This window comes from Cheilinus undulatus, linkage group 11, assembly GCF_018320785.1.
Source record: "Cheilinus undulatus linkage group 11, ASM1832078v1, whole genome shotgun sequence".
NCBI lineage: Eukaryota > Metazoa > Chordata > Actinopteri > Labriformes > Labridae > Cheilinus > Cheilinus undulatus.
In genome coordinates, this window is record NC_054875.1 from 35,776,796 (window position 1) to 35,790,432 (window position 13,637).

General features: G+C 39.6%; 1 protein-coding gene across 1 annotated transcript in view; it reads right to left on the reverse strand.

Annotated features, from left to right (window-relative positions):
* LOC121517311 (protein kinase C and casein kinase substrate in neurons protein 1-like) overlaps positions 1-13,414 on the reverse strand; it is a 116,162-nt gene extending 102,748 nt beyond the window's left edge. Inside the window, exons 1-2 of the mRNA XM_041799001.1 lie at positions 13,388-13,414; positions 3,339-3,563 (exon numbers count right to left, since the gene is read on the reverse strand). The gene's annotated coding sequence lies outside the window, so the exon portion shown is untranslated. The remainder of the gene's footprint in view (positions 1-3,338; positions 3,564-13,387) is intronic.
* Between the last annotated feature and the right edge of the window lie 223 nt (positions 13,415-13,637).

Sequence of the window (13,637 nt, forward strand, 5' to 3'; positions counted from 1 at the left end):
GAGTGTAGAGTGACTACCATTTTTATTTTCTTGGGTGAGTATGTTTGCGAACCGCTGTCCTTTTAATATTGTACTGATCTTGCTGCAAAACATAATGTTGCCACTGTGGCCTGTATTTAGATTTTAGCTTGATATACAGAATTAAGTAGATTAATGATTCTCTTTCATGAACTAGTTACTGCATAAAAGAGTGTTGTCTGACTATACTCCTACAGACTTTAGACTAAGGTGGGTTTGCTGCTGTCAGCCCGTGAGCTTTTTAAATTCATTTCATTTATGTGTCATCACTTTCAGAACTTGAAAGCAGCTCTTCTTTTTCCCGATTTCATTGGTGGGCACAGTTTAAACATGACAAAAATCTGGCATTTTGACAGCACTTCTATGCAGAAATCACTTCCTGCCCCCCATCTGGACCTCTTCAAGGTGATGTGTTCTTTCAAAAACAAACATTTGTATCACGGAGAAAAAAATTATAAATGATGCAACATACTGTCTTTTATATTATACTCTATCTTCTCTCTAGGTGCCTACATTATTCAAAAGTGACTTGGCTCCTGACAGTTTTTTGGAGGACTCTGGTTTACTCTGCCACTGGCAACTAACTCAACTGACACTGACTGAAGTGATTAATCTGAGATCCTGTAGTTTTCTCCAGAGCCACATTAAGCTTTGTGTTACATTTTTTCATATTCACTGGTACTCCCAGCGACCTGTAAACAGGCTTTGATGTGTAAAATCAGCGGAGCTCTCCTTTATGAAGCATTAATCAGGGTACGAAATGCATCGGTTCCTCTTTTTCTCTAGTGTCTAGACAGGTTAGAAAAGAGCCTATTTCTAGATAAGAAGATTGCACTCTGAGACTGCCATCCAGCTGTTGTAGCGGGGAAGTCCCATTGTGGTGTCTGCAGTAATATCAGTTGACAGATCCCCTGCCTGACACCAGGATGTCCGTCTCTGGCCCTGACCACATCACAGTGTTGGGTATCCTGTGCAAGTGGGTGTCAGATAGCTGCCTATTGATGAATGATTAGAGTTGCTGGAGATGGACTGTGGTGCTGCCACCCGCGGGGGTCTAGGTGAGACGGATGGGTCCATTTGTAATGCAGAGGGAGCCCCACAGCTGCATTAACTATTAAAGTGTGGTTATCTCAGGGTAATGGTACGCCAGCAGCACTGAGGCAAACTACAGAAGAGAAGTGGCGATGTTAATGTTGATATATGGCCCCTGCTACTGTAAATTATCAGGTCCATTGTCAGGTCTGAATGATTATCTGTGTAATGTCACATATGGTAAACAGGGAAAACACAAAAATCCACTGTAATTTGGCTGTACAATAACGTATGCTCAGCACATCACGGTGCATAATAAAGTCCTCTGACATCACATGAAAAATAACCATACATTTAACGTCTATCTAAAGAAATATAAACCCTTACTCAAGCTGCATTTGATATGAGTCTATCTGAATGTTAATGTTAATCTGTATGTCGTATGCAGCTATTTTACACAGATGTTCGGAGTGAGAAGCTTAAATGCTGTTACTTGTGACTCCTGTGTTCCTTGCAAATACTTTGAGCTATTTTAATATGGCATTTGGCTACTTCAAGAAGATATTTGATAACTTATCGTGGGTAGGGATGGAAGCAAATACAGCTAAGTCACAACAGCAAACATTAACATTCAACCAGTTTCAAGCTAACATTAACAATAGATAACATTACCACATGCAAGCTAGAATACTCATTCACTATATTTTGCTAGAATTATCATTAGCTAGTCTACCATAAGATTTTCGATTTTCACAGTTTTAAGGCAGTCTTTCTTCAGTCTGGGCATTACAACAATATCAAACACGTTTGATATTGTCGTAAGTCTTAAGTCTCTTCGTATGCAAATTGTGTTTCTCAGTGAGGCAACCGTCATCCACAACCAATGGGAGCGGGTGTTGTGTGTAAGCATGTTAACTCACTTTATTCTTCAAAATATGACAGTGTGCATAGATCAATCTAGAGCCGCTGAATGTCCACTCATAACTCAAGAGATTGCTAAACTTTTCTGCTCAGAGCTGCAGTCAGATCTCTGCTCCTGTGTGTCTATGTGCTTTGCTTCCAACTTTGTAGAAACAGTGAAACAGTTTGGGGAAGGCCTTTTTCTGTGTCAACATGACTGTGCCCCAGTTCACAAAGCAAGGACTAGAAAGATGTGGATTGATGTGTTTGGTGTGGAAGAACTTGACTGGCCTGCATAGAGCCCTGACCTCAACCACATCAAGCACCTTTGGGATGAACTAGAATGGAGATTGCGAGCCAGGCCTTCTTATCCAACATCAGTGCCTGACCTCATAAATGCTTTAAAGAATGAATGGGCACCAATTCCCACAAAAGCACTCCAAAATCTTTCAAGAAGAGTGGAGGCTGTTGTAGCAACAAAAGGGGGACCAACCCCATTTTAAGGTAAATGTATTTAAAAGGCCAGACACTGGAATACTTTTGTCCATAAGTGGATCTTTTGATCCTCTACTGGCATTACAGTAAAGCATCCTCTCATTGTATTAACCCTTTTATGTTCTAATGTTGTGGATTAAATATTTTCCTGTTAATTGTTTTTTTTTAAATCTTTTTTACAATGTTTAATTCTATTTTTTTCACCTTATTTTGTGTTTTGATCCATTTTTGTTTCCTCTTTATTTGATGTCTCTCATTGTTACATCCATGTTTCTTTAATTGTGTTATAATTGAAGTCATTTTGTCTCTAAAACTTTTTTGAAATTCTACCTTTTGCACTTTTTTTTCAGCTCCCTATTAATTTATTTCTTAACTAAAATGTAATTGAAAAAGGTGCGGCATAAAGTTTGACTGACATTCTTTTGCAGGGATTTTTAACCAGTTTAAATTCATTGCTTTTTACATTAATGGGAATTTTATACGACTTTCTGTTTTCTAAATGACATAATTGAGACTCTAAAGTTGGTTATATCAAGTTTTTTAGTTTTTGGTCAAAGCTTCAGACACTTCACTCTGAGAGAAATAGTTCTGACCCCAAATAAAACGGTGTAACAAAGCTTGGCAGACTTGTTCAGTTTCCAACAAGCCTGAAATGATATAGTTACCACCAGTCTGCCTCACAGCACGGCCAGTAAATGAAACAAACAACTGTGAAGTGTGGAGGGCAGCAAATGTCTGTAGGGCATCACCTTTGGTGTTTTTACCGACAACAACTGTGAGGAAGTTCACTTGTACAACTTTCTCCTGATGGTCAATATCTTCATCCCCTCCCCACTTCCTAGCAGCGTGAGTCATGAATACGGAGAAAAGAGGGAAAATTGATTGCACTGTACCTTTCCTCCTCTCGTTTTGTCACCCTGAAGCCCATCTTGTAAGTGTGCCCTCAGAGTCGATTGGCCTGAGGGATGAAGGAGCACGGGGAGAAGCAGGGCGCAGGAATGAGCCATCCATCCTCGATACCTGGGAGGGGGTTTGCAGGGCGCCGTTCCACCTGCCTGCTGAATAAATCATCGCTTAGTCCATTCTGCAGTTGCAGTCCAATTAACCAAAAGGGGACCCTGTGAATGCAGTTAGGTTGTATGATTAATTACACAGTAGTGACAATACACACCCAAGCTTACAATATCCCAAAGGGCAAACACGAAGAATGGATTTACTTTGCAGATTTCTGCTTCCTTTTGAAGTATTGTTCTCTTTGAATGTATTATTGGAAGTTTTTAGCATTCTGCAGACATGAAGCAACTAATTAAGTGTTTTTATAATGCATGGTCCATGCTGGAGGCTGCAAAAATCTCATGCACAAATAGATGCATGCACATATTTCCTACTCACATAAATCATGTAACCTGACACACCAGATTGATTTGTTTTACACATCCATCTAAAAAAACCTTCAATAGACAGCATTTGGGAAAAGGCAGAGCCTTTGAAAAAAAAAAAGTCGGAGGGTGACTGGATGAACGTTCTGTCACAACTTTACAGGCACGTGCGCAGCAACGAGGAATAACGCAAAACATGGCGACTATAGACATGTAAGTACTCAACTTTTGTAATTTTTGAAAAGAAACAACTCACTGCTGTTCTTTGTTCTTCTTTTAACGAAGAATTGTTGTCAAGTTCTGATAAAACTTACGCTTTGGCAGCATCCATGCTAAGCTCTTCTGCCATAAATGCACCGGCCTCTTGCTGATGCTTGTTTACGTCACGACTCTGCCGTGCCTGAAAGTACTGCCCCTCATCACTGATTAGTCCGGTCACTTTCTAACCAGAACCAAACAGTTCAGATGGGAGCTTAAGAAGACGGATTCACCAGTGAAAAACAAGGGAATGGGCATATCCATCTGCTTTGCAAGGTTATGCTTTAGCAGCATCCACGCTAATGTCTTCCGCCGTAACGGCACTGGCCCCTTGTTGCTGCTTGCTTACGTCATGACTCCATCGCACCTGAAAGTACTGCCCCTCATCGTTGATTGGTCCTGTCACTTTCTGATCGGGCCGAAATGGTTCAGACGGGAGCTTTGCAAGAAGGATTCGCCAGTGAGAAACATGGAAACAGGCGTATCCATCTGCTTTGCAAGGTTATAAATCATGTGCAATACTTTCAAACAAAGACTTGTTGCAAAAATCATTACAAAGCAAGTAAATGACCAAGCAGCACAGAAGATTTCACCCAAGAAGTGGAGCCTGTAATTGTAATCTAGAGTGTAATCGTTAAACCCAGGACAAAGCTCTTAGTCCTATACTCCATCTGATTTAAATAGTGCCTTTAATTGAACATAAAAAGGCAGAGAAGAAGGTGGAAAGGAAAGGTTAATGGTACCGACACAAAGGGCAGACAGCAGAGGAAGTCTGGCCTTGAGTGTCACATCCCGCTTTCATCGCAGCCTGAACAAGGAGCCAATTAGACCGGGCCAGTAATTAAGCTGGCTCCAGCAGCCAGGCCCTGGCCTTCGCTTTCTGGGGGATTAAAGCCCTCTCCAAGACAACTGCTGGTAATGACCTCTATCCCTCTATCAATGATACGCTCACACGCTGACGTTTGACTGCTGCCACATCCAATAGAAAGGTCACAGAGTATGTAACAAATGAGAAAAGAGGAAAGGAGAGACAAGGAAGTAATTGGAGGAGGGATTGGTCAATGGGGAAATGCAGTCCTGCAATTGTTTACTCTTTGCTATTCTCTATTTAAAATGTTGCAGAGCAGAAGATAACAAACTTTACCCCCTTTCTGTTTCCAGCATGTGAGGCTTGTTTCACTAGAGCGGCAGAGAGGAGGTAAATTTGGACGTGACATTTCCAGCCAACTCCAGTTTAAAGGTTACATCCTGTTTTTAAAGTTGAGACTTCTCTGATTTTGAGTGAACCTCAGAAATGGTTTAGAGTAAGAAAGAATTCATTATTGAAACAGAATTAAAATACATAAAGCGTGTTTTTCATTACACATAAACATGCAGTAAAAAGGTAACAACAAACAACCTGTAATTTAACAGCCATTAGCTTTTAAAACATTTCTCTGTATTACATTTAATCAGCAGTGCTGACTTCAATATTAGCTGGCTTTACTGATGTCTTGGAGCTAACACATGACTGTCATTTAACAATAAAGGCTTCATAATAAAAATTATAGTATGGAACATTTTAATCATTGAGATAGCAGTCATCATATATGTCCTAACTAAATACGTTGTTCAGTACTGGCCTTCTTAAAGAAGAAAGAAGCCATACTCCTTTATGGGTTTGTTGTTCTCAGCACTGTGTTCACAATAACAGCGCAACACTTCTTTAGCTTGTTCACTCAAATGCTCAAACATGTTTCATACATGTTTTTATTCCCCTTTGTGAGTTTGTATCGTGCCAGCTGTCAGGCCTGCTATGGCTTGAGGGAAAAGAGACAGCCCTGCCCACTCAGGGACATTATATGTAGAGGCATAGTGCAGGAGTGTCACGGCAAGAGTACAGTTAAGGAACAAGAAGACATTCAGAAATAAAGAAGACTCCCTAGCCTCTCTAAGCGCATCCTGTTGAAGGGACAACGCTCACTGAAATCACTGGAGGCTAATGCCACAACTATTGCCTGGATGGATTGTAAATTTTTAGAAGATAAAATAACCTCATATCAACTGGAAGGGAATGCCTCTGTAAACCTTGGCATTTCCTGTTATCACTAGGAGGCGCTATGATGTGTGATAAATCTGGCCATTTAAATGTGTGCAGGCATTGACCCCATGTAAACAAGGGACGCTTGAGTCTGAATATACAATGCACAGCTGAGTTATAGAGAACTACCTGTTTGTCATATCTGAGGGCTCGTCACGGCCACACCTTACGAGTAATGCAAACTTCCCAAATTAGTTTTCTTTATAAAGGTCTCTTCAAGATCTGTATAAAAGCACAAGATGATCAAGAATGACTCTTGGAAGTGGCCCAAAACACCTCAATTTCTCCAATTTATTGGCAGTGTTCAGTAAAAGCATGAAATTTGGAGCTATTGAGGCAATACCTGAGGGCCAATTTTGAAAGCTATATCAACTTTCTCCTTTTTCCCAGAGTTTTAGGTGTTAGCCAAATTTCACATAAATCAGTGCATGTCTAGAGCCTCAAAAATGGGTAAGAGTGGGAGAAAAACAAAATACCTATGATTATAATTCAGGCTCGCACACCTGTTATGTGTTCAGGCCAATAAAGAGAAAGAAAAAAATAATCTAGTTGGTGAACATAATGTAGATTTTAACATATTTGTTTAGACAGATATGTCTCTTACAACATGGTTGAGACCCAAACCTAGTTAGAAGATGAATAAATATGGGATTTTCATTGCCATAAAGGCATAGAATACACTCTAATTTAATCATAATGTTGCACTATGTTTACATGACAATATGCAACAAAACTAAAGCCAGACACATCTCATGCAACGACTGTAAGCTTGTATACAATGTCAATGTCAACAAAATGAAATAATTAAGAATGTAAAAGATTTAAAAGTGTAACTGGGAAACATACTTTCCATGCTTGAAGCCACAGCTAGCAGCCTGTTAACTTAGCTTTTGACATAAGGGCAGTAAGTAGGAAACTGGAGACCAGGCCCTGACCTGTGGTAACGACACAAAATATCTTCCTTTAAAAATGTTTATATCTTCTAAACACTGACATGATATCAGCTTTTTAAGATCCAGAGGAAAGTGGTAAAACTAACTTGTCTCAAAGACAACTCCTTCTTTAAATCTTACTGTGTATGACTGAACTTACTGCAGTCTTGCCCAGTGCTCACTTTGATTTAAATTTGATACAGCAATGATAACTGTTCATGAATGTACAGAATCTGGTATAACGGTTAGTGCTGTATTACAGCCCATCTTTTGAAAGGGCTAGAACTAAAGCCACATTATTTTTCCACAACCATTTATGCATACTGGTGAACACAAGCTGGTGTACACAAACATTTATCTGCGCTCCTATTTATAACAGACAAAAGAACAGCTGGGCTAATTAGAGTCTGAAAACACACGTTAGCCTAAAAAAACACACACAACATAAACCCATCAGTGTGAATAAATATGAAGGCGAATGGTGATCCAAGAGTCTTATGAATAGCTTTAGCATATATATATATATATATATATATATATATATGTATATATATATATATTGTATATATATCGTATATTTGTACAGATGGATGGTGGCATCATTTTCTACATGATCTCAGGGCTGAACAACAGACATATCGTAGGATGTATGATGATCACATGACTATCACAAATCATGCTGCAAATCTGCAAGAAAATTCTGCTGATATCACTATTAGTAGACAAAGAACTGTCTGTCACAGATGCACTGGCATGTAGCTTGAGAAAGATGGTTTATATCTGCAAGGCAGATCATAACCAGCTGTTTTCTTTCTATTAGCAGCACTACGCTACACACACAAGCTCATTACTGCTGTGGCCTCTGATAGTGTGCTTTTATGAGTGTGGGTTAGAGAGTCAGGCAGCTTAAGACAGAAACCTTAAAACTAACCACGCAGACTGAACATGACTCTAAACAAAATTAGAAATTATGTTGAAGTGACACAATAATGAGCATCAGATTTGCCTGTGAAGTTTATGAAAAATTGTCACTCCACCAGTTGTCCCGACCCCTTTGTGTGAAGAAAGCAGGAGATGGTTATGATATCAGAAAATGACTTAAAGAGCCAAACAATAAAATGTTTCACTGATAAATGAAATTTGAAATTGTTTTGCAAAACAATGAACTGTAATAATCCAGTATAATTTACTTTATATTATACAAAAAATTGGTCTACAGTTCCTATGAAAAGAATTGGAACCCTTGGATGTTTTTTATAAACCATTGTCAATATAATTTGGCTTCTCTTGACAGAAAAGATAAAAATAGAAAAAAGACCTTGACACCTTGATGTCCAAGTGAAAACAGATTTTTTGAAAGTAATGTCAATTAAAAAGGTAAATGTAAAATAAGTGTTTGCATAAATACCCAGCTCCTTCAAGTCAGTATTTAGCACTGAGTCTGTGTGGATAGGTCTCAGTCAGCCTTGTGCATCTGGACACCATAAATTTACTCCATTCATCTTTGCAAAACTGCTCAAGCTCTGACAGGTTGCATGGGGATCAGGTGTGAACCAAGTTAATAATAGCTTGGGATTTTTTATTAGTGTAAATTTTTGTTTAGTTTTTATCTATTGTTTTAAATCTCAATTTAGTTTTAATACGTTTTTACTGCTTTTTTTTTAGTTTAGTCCAGTTTTTATTTTGCAAAAAATCTTCATTTTAGTTTCGTTCTTATTAGTTTTAGTGTTTGTTTTATTTTTTTTGGCAATGTGAGATACCTGCCAGGGGTGAGACCCAAAACGGCTTCACTTTTCACTGTTATTATTCAATTTTGATATTTGTGCACAACTCAAGACCTAAAATTACCATTTTGTGAAGTTGTTTTCAATCAAATCAGGCAATTGTACTCTCTCCAGGCTTTGGTGTTCAAGTCAGTCGGTATACTAGCATCAGAGACTAAAACTAAGGAGATTTTGTCCCTTATTCTATTTCATTTTAGTTAGTTAATTAGTGTCTTTCTCATTGCCACTCTCCCCTAAAGCTTTGACTGGTGAAGAACCTGGGCAGCAGTTGTTGTATACAGAGTCTCTCCCATCTGGCAGCTGGCAAGGGCGTGGCTTTCAGCTCCACCCACCAGCTCCATCTGTGCATGTCTTGGCTCCATGTCAGCTTCTGCCACATGGGTAGTTTAGCTTCACTTTTGCACCAACAAAGAGATGGGGGTGTGTTGTCCATATTAATATGCAATCAGTGGCTGAAACAGTTTTGCACATACCCCAATGAAGTGCCTAGCAGACAGTACTATCCATCATTATTCATCAGTGCCTATTTACGGTGCCTTTTTAACAGCCAATGAGAGCTTTCGTTTAAATCCAGACAATTCAATGGATCATTGCTTTTTCCATCTGTTGCTGTTGGTTATAATCTAAATGAGTAGGAGTAAATATCTTGCAGGTTTCTGTCTCATACACACTTTTTGGGTTTTTGAGCCGCTTTTAATCCCCACAGAAGCAGCTGTGGTAAGAACAAACTGAGATGTATCCCACACCATAAAGGCAGTTTAGCTTTGATGGACTGGTGAGGGATATCATGAGCAAAAGCAATTAAGATAAGCACTAATACTCAGTGCACTTTTAGCGTGTTCAGACTGAGCCATAACTCTATTTAAAAAAATTCTTTGTGACCACGGGGGTACGTCTTTGTATGATTACTTGGTGCTGGATGGAAATGCTGGAGCACACATATCCGCCTTCTGACAGTAGCAAAATCTTTGTGTATTTTGTTAATATAACCTCAAAGGATCCTTTTTTCCCTAGCTGGCCATTGATAATCCTGTTGAATAAACATAATTTCCATGTGTAAATATTTTCTGGGGTTCATCTTAGGCTGCCTTCTCTCCCACACGATACAGGTTTGTCAGCTATAGAAATGCATTGTGGCTGTGTTCTGACTGCAGCTGCTTCTGAGGATTAAAACCAAACATGACTTATCCTGCACGCTGTGATTGTACAGGCGGTTCGGTGGCTTTTCCCAGATAGGGTGTCTCAATGTATAACAATGACTCCTGGCTGCAGCTGCAAACATTTCTCTGAATTGGATTACGTTTGCACAATATATGGTAGGCAACATTCTCATCCTAGATAAACTGAGGCAATGGATAAAGGAGAGGGAGGACAAAGCACATCTCTGAGGGCAGAGGGGACTTCTTTTAAAAAGAAAATGGGAAGTCAGAAAACTTACTGTTCTTAATAGTGCTATGTGTAGTGAGTATTGAACTCATTTGTTAAAAGAAAGTTCAATACTCTGGAAAGGAGTATGCAGTCAGGCCGATCTGCTGCTTTTGCAGTCGTTGTAGTTTTCAACAAGTCTCAGACACGTCTACTGAGGTCTTTAGTTCCCCCTACAAATTCCCAATGGGATTCAAGTTACGCTGTTGTGTAGACCAGCCAGTAATGTTCCATTTGGTTTTCTGGAGGTAGGTCTTCACCAGGAGCCACGAATGCTATGGGTGGTTGTTGTGTTGGAAGACAAAGCAACGACCCAGACGCACCTTTGCTCATTTCTGCTTGAGGTTTTCTTTCAAAATCTTCCCATGTCCTTTCTTCCTTTGCAAATTCCCAGTTCCAGATGCACTGAAGCCTCCTCACAGTGTAACACCCCCACCGCTGTGTTTCACTGTGGGGACGATGTAACATTTCTGTGGCCAAAGAGCTCTAGTTTGGTCTCATCTGACCAAAAGACATGCTTTCAGTATGTATAATCTTTCTCCATGTTGTCCTTAGCATACTTCAGGCTGGCTTAGAGGTGTTCTTCCTGGTCATCTACCTCACCAATCACAAATCCGGTACTATGGCTACTGCCAGTAAATGCATCCCAAGGTTACAGAGAGATGTCATTGTCATGTCACAGAGGCGAGTCACAGAGCGAGACTTAATGGACTACTTTGTGACAACTTCTCTTTGTTGCATTTTTGGGTATCATTGGCAAGACCGTGTGTCTAATACTGATGTGCTCAGAAGAGTGTGGATTGGGAGGGTCAGCTGCCTGAAACAGGAATAGCAGCAGAGTTTTAACAGGCACCTGGTGTGCTTTCCCGGATCTGATGCCGCCTACTGCATACTGGGTACGCAAGACCTGGTGGACTGGTCCAGTCATTGGGGGCGGCCGCATGCACCATGGAGTCAGCTTGGAGGACACCTGTAAAGATGGGGAATGGGCCTAGCACAGGCCTGGATGATGGCCAGAGCCGTTCAGGACCATATGGCAAAGTGCCAAACTAGCATACCTAATCGGACCTGCAACCTCACAGTCCATTCCTCTGAAGGCTCTAGTGATTGCCCTTGCCACTACAATTCCTGACTTGGCTGAGTCATTCACAAGTTTCTTGGCAGTTGTTCTGGGGTCTTTAGAAACATCTCTCACTGGTTTTATTATATTTCCAACAGTTTTAAAAGCAAGAAAACTATTTAATTTTGATAGTTGTTAACAATCCATGTCATAAAAAGGCTTCCATTACAGACACAGTGTGTTTATTATGCCACAGAAACATGGATGTTACATCACAGACTGGGGGGTGGAACTGATACTTGAAACTCCCTTTCTGTTGCTGCATCTCACTCATGCTAGGTGCTGTTTACTTGTGATGGACCACAATTATTTTCAGCCATTGTCAGTGCTTCTGTCACCCAGGCAACCTCCATAACGAGGAACTCCATTCTCTCACCCCACAACTTCTGTACTGTTGTCGCCAGACAAGATATTTCCCAGCTAAGACATCAGAACTGTCCCTTATATATTATTTTGAATGAAGCTATTTAATAGGAACAGCACTCTATAAGACCTGTCTACTAAACAGTAAACTCTTTATGTGAACTTCATCCATAAGGCGAAAAGAAAGCGAAAAGCTGTTAAAAGTGGCCTTCCATAATAATAATGCTGCAAAGCATTTTTGGATCACTTTTAACAGCTTTTCCTGTCTCTACCAGTCATATTAATTGTGCAAAGTATGACCACATGTCAAACCACAGGAAAATATGCTAAGACAATCTTTAAAAAAATCAAATTTGGGACTTTGCTTGGCTGTGTCAGAAGGGGGAATCAGCCAAAGTCCTTCATCCTATAAGGTGTACCTTTGTTATGTTTTTGTAAAGATTAAACATGGGAAATGCTATTTGGTTAGTTTTAGAGATGCAAGAGGCAGGGTTTTTTGCTGACTACTAACAGGACCAGCTCTATTTTCAGCCTCATTTCTAAGCTCAGTGAAGAAGTTTCAACCCCACACAGACAGAGATGAGAGAGGTATCAATCCTCTCATCTAAGTAAAGGCAAAAAGTGAATAAAGCTGTTTCACCGACTGTTTGACTCTCTAAGCTTAGAAAAGAGGATAAAACCAAACGATGACTTTAATCCTAATTCTCTTGATCACTTAATTTGCTGCTTATCAAAGTTTTAACAGAGATCGTTATAACATAAGGAGGCTGTACATGCCTGATCTGAGCTAATGATATCAGTCTAGGTTTATTTCTTCAAACCAAATCGACTTAAATAAATCAAACTGTTAATATGAGCTGTTTTGTGTAAGTGAAGGAGGGGATATGGGAGAAAAAAGCAAAGCACATTTTAAGCACAGATGCCAAATGTGTGCTATTTCACTTGCACAGCTTCCTCTTGTAAATGTGCTCTGCCTTTTGAACTACAGCCTTAGATTTCTTTTTAAAGATGGAGATATAAACTATAGTTTGATCTTTGTTGCTTAGATCCCGCGTCTCATCACCTACATGAGGTATTTAAATCAGCATGTATTATTCTGCTGAGGGCGGACAGTTTGAGGTGGGTGTTCTGTTGCTCGTAGCAACACAGCATGTTTTGACAGGCACCTTTTATCTACTCCCCAAAGACCCTGTTGGAGCATTGTCTGAAGCTTCTGCTCTTAGTCTTCTTCTCTGGTTTTTGTTTTCAGTTTGTGAATTTTATTTACATAAAAATGATTTACTGATACTCCAGCGAACAATTGTACAAAGCCAGATCTCATAAGTGTATGCCAATTGTTGTGTATCCTAATGAAGTATTCCTGATTCTGATTTCATGTAGACCTGGCTGAATGTTTTTACTGATAAGATAACTCACTTTATAGTTGAGGTCTTTATATGCTGACTCCATTTTGGAGGCATTTTTCAGATCCATAATATGATATTAACACTTTTGCTCTGAATGTGATGCATTTGTCCTCTATTTCATAATGAGTATTTGCAGACAAAATAGTCTCATTCTGCAAAGATAAAAGCAAAATGACATTTTATTCAGATACATACTTTAATATGGAGTTGCTCCACTTTCGCAGCTATAACAGCCTCTATTCTTCTTGGAAGGTAAATTTGTCTTTTTGTGGGAATTTGTGTCCATTCATTCTGTAGAACATTCATGAGGTCAGGTAAGTATTTTCTTTGGAGAAAGCAAAACAAAATAAAAGCTCTCAGACAGTCATTTCCTCGCTAACTAGCAAAATAAGCATTTACTTCAAACTACTATCAGCAATGGATCACATGTCAAGTAGGTTAAGAC